At 43.4% G+C, this 13780-nt stretch overlaps 1 protein-coding gene across 1 annotated transcript in view; it reads left to right on the forward strand.

Moving 5' to 3' along the window:
• Positions 1 to 13780, forward strand: part of LOC148902146 (uncharacterized) — a 72452-nt gene that overhangs the window by 28117 nt on the left and 30555 nt on the right. The window contains 1 exon segment of the mRNA XM_088990470.1: positions 10511 to 10572. The gene's annotated coding sequence lies outside the window, so the exon portion shown is untranslated.

The raw sequence follows: 13780 nt of genomic DNA on the forward strand, positions 1-13780 counted from the left end.
GTATAAGGTGACTATGCTCCAGAGCACAATGTCATAGTCATGAAAGAAATACTCTAATTTCCCGTTCATAACACACAATTTTTGCATCCCCGGTCTCCGGTTCGGACACAGCAGTACAGCTAAATAAGTGCTTGGTTGTCGGATTACTCCATATTAACTTATTCATTGCCAGATGTGCAAAAATGTGTCCACTCCAGTGCCAGTTTTTGTCATTTTCACTCAAATTGCAGGACCCACAGAATATTGAGTTTTATGACTTAATAAACATTCAATGCAGTTTAAGAAACATTACATTCTCTTCTTTCATCAGAAAAAAACAGTTAATTCTTAAATTATATGGGTCTGGGGTTATATGAGCTTGAAATGAAGGTGACCGTCCAAAATACAATGCAATACATACACATTGGTTTATATAGTACTATAACAACAGCTGAAGCTGTAACAAAGCACTAACATGGAAAAAAAGGTAAATGCTGACCCCTCGTGGAAGAGTAAAAAACATTGCCAGAGGCCTGACCAGCGCTTTATCTGCAGTCTCAGCGAGAAAAACAAAAACCTGGACAAATTTGGGAATGGCGCTCCACGTCGTATTTTCAATTTCTGAATACATTCGGGAATGAGTTCATTTGGTGTTCTTGTCCGCACTGGTTTCTTTGCAAAAAATAAGTACCATATTTTCCGCACTATAAGGTAACACCAGTTTATAAGGCGCACCTTAAATGAATTTTATATTTTTGACACCATATTATCGATTTTTATCAGCTCAATAATATTCCAGAGTTTATCACAATACAATAACATACAGTAATTTTCTGAGATAACCAATCTTCATTCTTTAAAACTTTTATGTTCCCTCGTGGAGCATTTTGGCCTTAACATTTTCAGAAATAATTTTTTAGGGGACACTAAATACAAAAACAAGCACAAAACAAATAGTTTTCCATTTCTAATCATTGTGTTAAAAATGGAAAAAAATCGCCCTGGTGAAGGAATTTTAAGAGATGAGCAAAATTCAACTTTTTTTATACATCCCAGAATGCAGTGCGCACTACTTCGATAGGGGGAAGTGGAGTCGGCTGCTGCTGACAGTAGTTGCGAGACCTGTTGTGGGTCAATATGACTTCACGTATAAGGCGCACCTGCGTATAAGGCACAGACTCATCTTTTGAGAAAAAATTAAGCCTTATCGTGTGGAAAATTCGGGATGCGCAGAGGTTTGTCTTCAACATTATTCAAGAATAGTAATTATATTTAATTATGGGCAATTATGATTATTTTCAAAAAATAATCTTCAACATCATTAGTGCCACTGGCGCGAGCAGATAAGTCGTTATGAAATCATACTTGCACTGTTTCAGAATTTAGGGACTAAATGTCACCATATCAGGGCAGTCTAGGGGGCGCGGCCCGGGCAGCTTTTTTTACACACAAGGTAACTCAACGTACTTCACAAATTTCAATTTACCAAATTTACACACACTAAAGTGTTACATACATTTGAAAGCAGAGTCCAGAAATACAAACTAGCTGACTAAAAAATGCGAATATAGCATACGAGATTTTGTAAAATGCTTTGAATGACCTGAATCATGCAAAGAGGGGATCATTTTTAACCTAGATTTAAAAGCATTTACACTTTTGAAGCTTCATTCATTCATTCATTCATTCATTCATTCATTCATTCATTCATATTATTCACTCTGATAACAAAGCATACCAAGATGTATGATACACAAGTTCCGAGAAAAAAAACAACATCAAAGTGTTATCCAAGGGTGCGCCATTTGCTATATAACTTCCGCTCGTCGTATTTCAAAGCACCGCGGTAATTAGTGACCATGCGTGTGTGGAACCGTGCAAACATTGGCTTCAGAATGTCATGAATGAAAAAGTGCATCTTTCTTTCATGGGAAATGCATCTCAAGTGTTTCATAAAGCTCGGTTTTACCAGTTTTACTCGTCTTACTGGCTGCTCTGGTTTCAAACAGACAAACACACACACAAAGAGAGAGCGCGCATTGCATGCGTGACCTCAACCCTGACTTCAATCAATGCCGCTGATCAGCTTACGGTAATGCATTAACCTGATTGACTCACTTAAACGGATTGGCGGCGTATGCGCGTGAGACGCCTTTTCGGTGGCCCACCTTCTCACTCGGACCGTTTCCTCTACCGACTGTCTTGTTAACGCAGTTCCACGATGAACCCTGACCTCGCCACTAGCTTTCGTGGAACCGCGGGCGATAAACGGTAACGTTGAGTTCAGCGGCGGCTCAGTGTCTATGCTTGCTGTGAATTCGTTTGAGATTTCAGTGTTTGGTTTTTTTTCGTAACAGGGATTCGGTAAGTGTGTCAGGAGGCCATGGGTTGCACTTTGACCTTTTATGGGTTTTATTGTGAGTGTGTGGGGTAGGGGTTTAGGTGCACCCCCCCCCCCCCCCCTCCAGACTGTTAACCTGATCTGTCTCAGTGATTGGAGCCCCTCCATCTCCTCGTCGTCGTCTGGCTGCACCCTCCTGCCTCTCGCCTTCATCTTCATCTCCCGGCAGCCTTCTCGGATTTCCTCACCCTTCTCTTTTAGTTTTTTTTAATTATCCCCGCTTTCTCCCTCCCTCCTTTTTTCCTTCCGCTAGTCCTACAGCTGTTCAAACCCCCAGTGCAGAGTCCACAGAACTTGTGACTTTTGATCAGATGGTGTTGATTGCAGAGATCAGAGGAGTGTGTGTGTGTGTGTGTGTGTGTGTGTGTGTGTGTGTGTGTGTGTGTGTGTGTGTGTGTGTGTGTGGCAGAGGGGGTACTATAATTTCCCTGACAGTATTTGTTCGATACGCTCCATTTTTGTCAATTTTACTCCAGGCGGGACACATTATTCAATGCAAGTCCCCTTCAAGTGAAAAGTGTTTTGTAATTTCACATACCGTGTGGAAGAGCGTGCCTCATGTTAAAAAAACATTAAAATTGCAAACAAAGCTCTAAATTAATAAACAATCTCTGCTCATAAGCACTGCGGGCGTGTCCAGTGACTTTTGAGTATCTTTTCTATGTTAACACATTGCAAATATTTTGGAGTTGTGAAAATGGATCCTCTTCTATGACCCAGGTCAATGATACACACTTTCAGACTGTCACAATTTGCTAGGTGTTTGTGGTGGTGGACCCCAAAAAAAGCAGGCAGGAGGGAGGAGCAAGGTATATTTGACAATTTGTCAGCAGTCAGCAGGACCAAAATCTCAAGACACAAAGTCATCGAACAGAAAGGTCCAAAGTAGCAAACAAAACCATGAGTAAAACATGACAAGACGAAACAAACATGACAGGGTGAAACAAACATGACCCGACACTGAATGGTTGTGCCGGGAGTACTTTTAAGTGTCACTGATTAAAACGACCAATGCCTGTTCAGCTGCAGGCGGAGCACTGCAGTGCCACCCGTTGGTCGCAAACCAAAACGTGAATCAGACACGGTCCATGAGCTATCTGACTTTAAAAAAATACAAATACACATTCCCGCCGTCCATCTCTGTCTATGTTCATGAACTCACTGCTGACAACGAGGCACTCTAAAGCAGATTATTGAAAGGACAACATATTTTCAGGGGATAATGGACAGAATTTGTTACTATCCACAGTGAAATTACCTGCCACGGACATTGATGCCCATCTGTCCAAAGCCTGATTATTCTTTCATATTGTTGCACTTTAAACGCTTATGAAATATCGGCCTTTTTAATTACAAGCCCCTTATGGCAAAGTGACCTCTAAAAGCGTTTCTTCCAAGCAATCGCTGCATCCGCAATTAATGGGAAGGCCACTCTGAGGTGAAAGCGACGGAATAGAGAGAAGAGGGCAAGTCCCCGACATTGCACATCATAAATAAAACGTCAGCACCGGCGGCGCGTGTTAGCCGCTGTTCAGGCTAGCGTGAAATCTGCTCTCCCTCCGCTCCGCCCTCTTTCCCTCGCTTCCTCTCTGATCTTGTATGCGCTCACGCCTCGCTCGTTGTGCGTGTGAGCGCGTCTGGGGTAATTGAGGTGTGTGACCTTGGTGTAGGTTTGGCAGGTGTTATGGAAGGGATGGCACACTATGTATGTAGTGTGTGTGTGTGTGTGTGTGTGTGTGTGTGTGTGTGTGTGTGTGTGTGTGTGTGTGTGTGTGTGTGTGTGTGTGTGCGTGTGTGTTTTATGTGTTGTGGGGACATGTGTGTGTGTGGGAGGGGCTGAAAAGTATTAATTGTCTGCAAGCGTATGTATGGTGTTACACTGGATGGATAGTTTCCCATATTTTCTGCACTATAAGGTGCACTGGATTATAAAGCGCACCTTCAATGAATGACATATTTTAAAACCTTTTCCATATACGTACTGTATAAGGCGCACCGGATTACACGGCGCACCTTCAATGAGTGACATATTAGAAAAATGTTTCCATATATAAGGGGCACTTGATTACAAGGCTCATGGTCAGCTTTTGAAAAAAATTGAAGGGTATGTATTAGCAGTGTCTGAAATAACGTCTACGTCCGGGGCATGCAACTTTTACGTCGGGCGTACAACTTACAAAATGTCTCCGCCCGGGTGGCCCACAACTTTTTCAAGAAAAAAAAACGTTTTTTTTTTTTCAAATCAAACGTTTGCTTTATTCAATAAAGTAAACATTTGAACAAAGATTTCAAAATTGGACTAAATGATTCCGATTTCAAAATCTTTGTTCGGTTTGGAAATTTCGGAATTTCGGTTCGTTTGCCAATTTGGCATACTCGGCACGGCAGCCAATCGGAAGCCTGCTTTGTGTTTCCGGACTTTCCCGAGCGTTATAAGGTCTTGCATTTGCATATCATTTTCCAAAGTAGATGCACAGAACCTCAGCCCCAGAAGAAAGATTCAAAAGAAACTAACAAAATTTATGACGCTACAAAACGTAAACGTACATTATCCCATGACTTTAAAGTGTCCTTGAGGGCTTTGAAAGGCGCTGAGAAATCGAATGTATTATTATTATTATTATTATTATTATTATTATTATTATTATTATTATTATTATTATTATTATTATTAAAAGCATCGTGGAAAGAGGAGTTCACATGGCTTGTAGCAGGCGACACGCAACGCAAACATTGCATTGTGCAAAATGACAAACAGTGTATGGACAAACGACAACTGGAGCAAAATCATCAGCAAGGGATATTTAAGATAAATTAAGCAAGGGAGCATTTGTGCTAGGTACATCCTTAATTAAAAAAATCCTTGATACTTTGCAACAATTGTTTTTTTTTGCGATTAGTCGTCCTATTGTGTTTCAAGTTGTGAAAAAAGAGGCTGGCAACTTTTCAGAGTTGTCTGCCCTGGTGTCTGCTAACTTTTGGTCATGAGTTTCAGACACTGGTATTAGATGTGCCTTATAATGCGGAAAATACGGTACTTGAAAATATTACATAATTTCTCATCCATTATTGCCTTATCGCCGACGTGGTGTGACGTCACCCTAACTTGACCTCATGACACAGAGCATCTGTCCCCAAATGAACCCTGGAATGTGGGATTGAGGATACTTATATGGACGCTTATATGGACTCTAGATCCCAATGTGCTCGAGCGCTTCGTCCAAGCCCAAGAATGAACGCTTGAATGACGGAAATTCCAAGCGATACATTGCGCTCTAGAAATATTTGGGAGTGCCCTGAGATGTTTGCATTGTTGTTGTCATCTGATGTAAATTATCACGTGACAACTGTGTGGGAAGATTTTAAGTGGACGTCGTAAGTGCTGACAAAAGTCGAGGGGTTGCCCAAGTTCACAACTGTAATTGACATAGTCATTAAATTAAACACATATTAGTTAAAATCATTACTTGAGTAAAAGATGAGGAATGTGTCAGGACCATTTTTCCCCCGATGTTGTGGAAAATAAGCGTACATTAAAATTCAATCACAATATTGAGAGGCGGGGAGTGGGTGCGGGGTGTGACAATTATAGTATATTATTTTCTCAATATCTTTCAGCCCTAATTAAAATAATGTCCCATGATAGAAATGGAGCGTCTCATCTCTCTACAGCTCCCAACGCCATCCCTCCCCCTCCTTCCTGTTCCGGCCTCTTCTTCATCACAGTGGCTCCATTGCACCGTCCCCCCCCTCCCCTTCTTCCCCCTGCGCCTTCTCTCTGCCTGCGTGCACAGTAGCAGAGTGCATCTGTGTCATGTCACCGGGTTCTGGTGTCCCAGAGTAAACTCTTCTCTCCCGCCTCGCTCACATACCAATCTCTCGTTCTTTTCACGTGCGTCTCCAACCCTCTCGTGTCATGTGCAATCGTCAATCGCCTTGCGACATATTTCCCATGTCAGGTCATCGTGCTTGGCGCTATGTTGCTTGGCTGGTTGTGTCTTGAAATTACGCGGGAAAACTCAGTGAGTAAACAACATTTTGTGTGTGTGTGTGTGTGTGTGTGTGCGCGCGTGTGTCTGCGTGTGTGTGTCTGCGTGCGTGCGTGCGTGTGAGTGTGTGTGTGTGTGTGTGTGTGTGTGTGTGTGTCCTTGACCAGCTGCACAAAGCTGAGGAAATGAGGTGGAACCCAATCTGGTCTTCACCTGTTTGTCTTTTTTTTTTCTCTGGAGGGGCCTCCAAACACGCACACACACACACACACACACACACACACACACACACACACACACACACACACACACACGTGCACACACACAGATTGAGCCACAAAGCCATGTATTGGGCACCTCAATGTCTACGTATCAATGCAGACGGTTTCCATGACAACTGTGACTGATTTGTGAAGGCTGTGCCATTTTGAGAGAACAAGAACTTGGCATGAAATTAAATGTGGTTACTCTTTCAGAGTGCAGGACCTGCACTCTGAAAGAGTAACCACATGTAAAATCAAACACCTGCAGCGCAGGTGTTTGATTTTACATGATTTGATTTTGGTCATTAAAATAAAGCAGATGAGCATAGAGTGGGGGCAAAAGTGGGCATGCCGACAGCCGGAAGGACCACAACTTCTCAGAAAGCTTCAGTAATATTTAGTGTTCTTTGCAGAGGATAAAGAATACATCCACATTCATATTTTACGATGTACATGTAGGAATTAAACTTTTGAGGTGAAAAGTATTGTTAGTGCTTTATTCATAAATTGTGTACTCTAAAAACCATTCTCGAAGTTGTCAGGTAAGCCTTCCCACACACACGTCTGATGTGTGCATGACAAAGTCCAACCGAGATCCGTGTGCTGGAGCGCTTGTATGACTTTTTGGCTAAAGCTCATGAGTAAAACCGCCGCATGCGCTGTGCAATGTCCGGCCTGGCATGCGCCTCGGCTGGCGGTTGTTGGCAGAAAGTGACACACATCACCTCAAATGCACCCACAAATTTTGGTAAAATAGTCTTCCTTGTGGTACGTCGGCACAATAGTTCATTTGAGTGTCGTTTGTGTAAATGTGATGCCAACGAGCGCAGAAAGCACAGAACGTAACGACTGCCTGCTGTTTTGTACGTGAGAGAACTCCCTGTGTGTGGGTCTGTAGGAGAACTTGAAGGCAGCCGCTGAATCAGCGCTGACTAACTCGGCTCTTGCCTTGTGGGATGGCGCATGCCGCCTGCTCCTTGGCCGCCGTGCAAAGTTCACAATGCAGAGCGCAAATGGTCATTTCGATTGCCGCTTTTTTAAAGCGGCAATGCTAAACATGTTGAGGTAACCGTGATAACGATTGCATATGTTATGCGTCATGTGTTGAGCTGCTAACGCGCATACCAGAGAATCTAAACATCTGTGTCTTTGTTCTTAGGATTTTATTTTGAAGTCCACCATCGCGATTGCTACTTATAGATCCAATCGTTTTCTGATTCACGTCATCCTCACAAAGGTCGCAGGTGTGCTGTAACCTATCCCAGCTGTTTTCGGGCAGTAGGCCGGGACACCCCGCACTGGTTGCCGGACAATCACAGTGCACACAGAGACTAGCAACCATCCGCGCCCATATATATGCCTCGGAACAATTTGAAGTGTTCAATTAGCCTGCCGTTAATGTTTTTGGAATGTGGGAGTAAACCAGACAACCAGATACCCCACGCAGGCACGGGGAGAATATGAACAACAATGAAGAACAAGGATAACAATAGGGAAACATTTATTCGTCTCAATTTGGAGAAATGCTCAATTTACGCCAGCAATGTTATGAAAGGAAGAACAAACGGTGTACTGTAAGAGCCGCTGTAAAGGTTGCAACTCTCGCGCCGCCATCTTGAAATTATAATTTATCAACAAAATAATACAACACAACACATAAGACACAGAGAGTCATTCAATCTTAATCACTTGTTTTCATCATCTTTGTTGTTTGAATCGGTTATAGATAAAAAAGGATCAAAGCAAACTTCATACGGGGATGTCGGAGCCGGAATTGAACTCGACACTGTGGGGTCGATGTGCTGAGCAGTCTAGCACCACGCCACACTACTTATATATATTTTTAAAAACTAGTTCTAGGAAAGAAAGAAACCCTGAATAGGTTACACTGTCAATTAGAATAATGCTAGCGGCAAGCAGCTAGCATCCCAGCATAAAGTGGCAGCAGCCGTAAAATTACATTTCAGAGGTAGTTTATTAGCCAAAAAGATTTTGCTAACTTGAATGTTGAGAGTCTGTCCCAAAAGGCTGATTTTGACTCCAAAAGTGCTCCTGCGGTTCCGATGTCGCATCGTCCTATCAGCCAAAAGCTCACCTAATACTCGGCATGACAACGGATCATTTCTCATGAAGTATCATTTCTTTTGGGGCATCACGGTGGTCCACTGATTAGCAGGTCCGCTTCACAGTGAGGACCATCCGAAGCTAAAGTGGTTCAGCTAGTGTGGATGTGTATTCATACAAATATGTTTTTATTATTTCATAGCGTGTTCAATAGAATACGCATAGCCTACAAATGTAACACAGTGCTTCTGATAGCGTTTAAGCCGGAAAAGGCCTTGCTAGTTAACCTTTAGTCGCAAGGCAGTTTATGATCCAACACTTTGGTCATGTGAGAATCTCATGAACAACCGAGTGGCTTCCAGAGTGTGGTCACTGCTCCAACATTTTTTTAAACTGCTGGTTGTTTTCTGCATACATGACTTGTTTTTATGACCACGTGTTGCCGCGGGGATAGGCGCTATGCAAATAGTCGCCCACCTGCACACACATGTGTGTGACGCTGAGGCCAGCTGTGGCCCAGAAGGCTGAGACCTCTGAACCGAAGTTCAGAGGTCAGGGAGCTTTTGACCCTCCAGGCTGCGAGATCTGTGAAGCCCAAGCCAACTGTATATGCGTCTGTATTGACAAAGCTGTCTCACACATGCACACAGAACACCCAAGGCTATGTGCGGCCCACATGGGGGTGCGAAATTTTTCGCGGTGGAAATTTGAAACCAAGCGGTGCAGTAACACGTAGACAGGCAATACAATAACGTGCACTGGTATATATTCTTTATCCTCGATTTAAATTGTCATTTTCAGCCATTGTGTCATGGTGCCTGTGTCATCGTTTCTATGGGAAGTGTCAATAGGAAGGGAGGGGGAGGAGGTAATTTTAGGACGTGTGTGCACGTGTGAATGGGTTTTGATATGTGCGTTGTGGGGACATTTCTTTGGTTTGGCTTCCGAGTTCAAGAGGTGCGTGTGCGTGTGCGTGTGTGTGTGTGTGTGTGTGTGTGTGTGTGTGTGTGTGTGTGTGTGTGTGTGTGTGTGTGTGTGTGTGTGTGTGTGTGTGTGTGTGTGCGTGTGTGCGCGAGAGCGAAAGAAAGACCTCATCACCTGTCGTGTGTGCCGTGTGCAAGTGGAGGTGTCATGATCTGGTTGGCGACCAACGGGTGGCCCTGTCGGCCCCGCCTGCACCTGCACAGGTGCTGGTCGTCCCGATCAGTGGCGGACTGCCACGTTCGGATTGGGGTAGCGACGTCAGCCCTGCCTGCAGCCTCGCAGGTGCTGGTCGTTTTAATCATTGACACTTAAAAGGACTCCCGGCACGACCACCCGGTGTCGGTTCATTGTTTGTTGCATGCTTTGTCTGCAATCGCATGCATTGTATGCTGTGCATGTGTTTGTTTAACCTTGGAGGACTTTTACACTTGGTTTTCTTTTGATGCTTTTTTTCTGTTCAGATCATTTTGATGTTTTACATTTTGTTCCTGCTGACCTTTATTTTAATACAATTTGTCAAACAACCTCCTGCTCCCTCCTGCCTGGTTTTTGGGATACGCACCCGCCATCACCACCTAGCAAACCGTGACAGGAGGTGTGTTTTGGGGTGGGGAAGGGGTGGCATTCACTCTTATGAATGAGTCACACATACACTCACACACGCATACACTTGGCTGGCTGGAACTATTTAACCTTTGAACCCTGCGCCTCGGTCTCAGATGTCTCAGGAAAGTCGATTAAACGAGTAGACAAACGATGGCGCGCGTTGTCTGTTGTTTCTACTGATTTTAAAGTTGTGCGTGTTTTGTGTGTTTTTGTTTTTTTCTTAGGAGGCGGAATATATGATGCTGGCCTGCTGAAATCGACGGACTCCACTATCCATGGTCACGCGGTAAGGCTGATTTCTCATTGTTTTGGCTCTTTTGGCAGCGATGACGCCAGATGTGTTGTAATCGTGCGCGGGGGCCCACGCTGTCATCGCTTGCGAAGGTCATCAGTTGTGTAATGACTGGCCTTGTGATGAGCTCTCACAATATCTCGTACAGCGAGGGTTGTGTAAGTTGTCAAACGTGCACTTGTGTGGCCTTTTGTCAAAGCGAGAAACGGATTTGCCAAGGTATTTGCGCTATTCCAAAAATGGTCACACTGAAAGAACTCGTGTTGGAATCTGTGTACAGTGAACTGTTTCTAGGCCCAACCGCAATGAAGCAAAATCTGTGACATGAAGAGCCCATATAAAAAAACCGTGTGATTTTAACCCCATTCACTGCCATTCACAAATTTATTCTAGAATTGAAATTATGATATAGAGCACCATTCCCAAATTTGTTCAGGTTTTGTTTTTTGTTGTTGTTTGGGTGCCGATAAAGTGCTGGCCATGGCTTCTGGCAATGCTTTTCCCTTCCCCAAGGGGCCAGCATTTCCCTTTTTTCCATGTTAGCGCTTTGTTCCATCTTCAGCTATTGTTAAAGCGAAATATAAACCAATATATATGTATTGCATTGTATTTTGGACAGCCGCCATCGTCTCAAGCTCATATAACTCCAGACCCATGTAATTTAGGAATTAACTATTTTTTTCCGATGAAAGAAGAGAGTGTAACTGGCGGGTATATTGTCATTGGTTGCCATGACAACAAAAATATAATTTATTTGGTCTTGTTCTGTAAAAGTGTTTCACGTTTCTATGCAAACCTTTATACAGTAAAGTCTCGTTATATCGATATTCAAGGGAGTCCGAAAAAATATTGATATAACCGGGACTATCGATATATCCGACCCTGTTTGCATGTAATTTTCTCCGTGCGTGCATAGAAATAGTATCGATATAACCGGGACTATCGAGACTTTACTGTATATGTGTTTTGCTTAAAATCGTCTTCAATACTTTATTTATAATGTTTTGTCATTATCACCTCCGCTTCCGTGTCATGTGTTTCGATGTACCAGAGTAATGCAAGCGAGAGACAGAAGCAGAGCAACTGGTCAAGAAAGAACGACAGTCTAAAGTCTATGTAAAAGTTTATCTACTTTCGGTTAATAAGGTGCACACGGTACGTTATTAATTTGCTTATTGTATGTCTTGTCGAACTTATTGTAATGTTGTTGTTTCAATGTCCTTTAGTTTTCACGGTGTTGCAAGTGTTTCACAATAAACGTTGTGACATCAGTACGAAGCGTCAGCCTTGACCGGGGTACGTCTGTGTAAGCTCTCAGTCGTACAGGAGTGGTCCATCGATGAGAAGGTTTCTTCAGCCGTCATCTGTACAAAAGTGAAGGTTTCGGACGTTTCGCCTCCTATCCAAGAGGCTTCGTCAGCGAACTAAAGTCTGACTACCCTTGACCGGGGTAGATACAGAGAATCTTAGGTTACTTTTGCTGCATTGAATGTTTATGTAGTCCGAAAACATCTGTGGGTCCTGGAATTTGAGTGACAATGACAAAAACCCTGGCACTGGAGTGGACACGTTTTTGCACGTCTGGCAGTGAATGAGTGAAGAATATAGTATGACGAGAATAGTCTAATTCAGGGGTGTCACACTCATCTTTTGCCACGGGCCACATTGTAGTTACGGTTTCTTCTTGAGGGCCGTTATGAATTTGGGGAAACCATCAGAACGTTTCATCTCCTCCACTTATATGACATACCGAATTCACAACAAATGAATGAATAATTAGTTTGAAATCTGAAGTCAAGATTAATTACCGTTATTGTGGGTTACATACGACAATTTGAAATTTTGGTTCGGACTTTAGCATGCATCATGGCACTTCACATGCTTGATTTGCTTTCGCGGACCGAATGAAATGATGTGCCCGGCCAGATTTGGCCCACGGCCCTTGACTTTGACACCTGTGGTCAAATTGTTCTCTTTCCCGCTGTAATTCAAGGTTCTATTTTAATATGATCTGTGCGTAAATATTGAACTTGACACGAGTGTATAGAAAATAAATGTTTGTTGTGTGTGTGGATTTTAAAAATTGTGAAAAAGGATGGGCGTAAGCAGGCGTTCCACCTGGCAACAGTGACACAACATCATTTCATCACCCCTTTCACTTTCATTTACAAAATCAGACAAGGAGCTGTTCGACCTCAGTCTCCTAGCTGGCACAGAATGTGAAATACCTTCGGGGGGGCTAACGGAAATTCACATAGTAACTGTAAATCTTCGAACAACTGCAAGATATACAAACAGAGCGTTCGAAAATTACTCACAGGCATACAAAATATTCTTTGTACTCTTGAAATTTTACTGCATTTCCATCCAGTAGGCCTCAGTGCTGCCTGCCAGTATTATGATGCAACATTGTAGTACAGTACACACAAGACACACAAACATTGACTTGCAATGTATATAGTCCAAACCCATTTACCCCCGAAAAAAATATCGTGAGATAACAGTGATTGCGTCTCTTCCCATTGTCGTCATGATTATCAATATTGTGTCTGTCAGACTCCGAGTGTACCCAAAAGGCTGACTCAAGCCGTCTCTCTCACACTCATGCATGGTCCCACACAGCAGCCTCCATATGAGAGGCAGAAACGCGCCATCTGTAACGGAGGAACACGCACAAGAAATGTCCCCACAACACACATATCAAAACACACACACCTATACACACATGCACATTCTGTCTCACATGAGCACACAAGCTGCTGTCCAGGCTTCTTCTTCTTTTTTAATATGGTTTATTTGTGGAATTATAGACAGCTGGTGGGGCGGGAATTTTTCTGCGAAGACGGTACATGTTTATAGGAGTGCAAGAACTGTCCTTAATTGAACACATCGCACGCACATGTCTCCCCGCTCCTTGTTTTGCACACATCAATATCAGAGCGATAAGCGTGCAGTTGTCGCTCCCTGCGCCACACACAAAGTTGGACCTCCATGAATGATCGCCGCGATTCGGCATCCTTTGTTGCGGCTTCATATTGTCATCTCATGTACGCCGTGTGTGGTGCCTGTCGTGGGTGTTCCCACATCTGTCAATCATAAAATCGTTTTCCTTTCATCATAAGGTGGCTTGGCCTGAACAATAGGTTCCTTACACAAGCACACTTTCAGTGTGCAGTGAAACACTTTTTATTACAGGGTGTAC

The sequence above is a fragment of the Hippocampus bargibanti genome, linkage group LG02 (genome assembly GCF_051943395.1).
Source record: "Hippocampus bargibanti isolate YZ-2025 linkage group LG02, ASM5194339v1, whole genome shotgun sequence".
NCBI lineage: Eukaryota > Metazoa > Chordata > Actinopteri > Syngnathiformes > Syngnathidae > Hippocampus > Hippocampus bargibanti.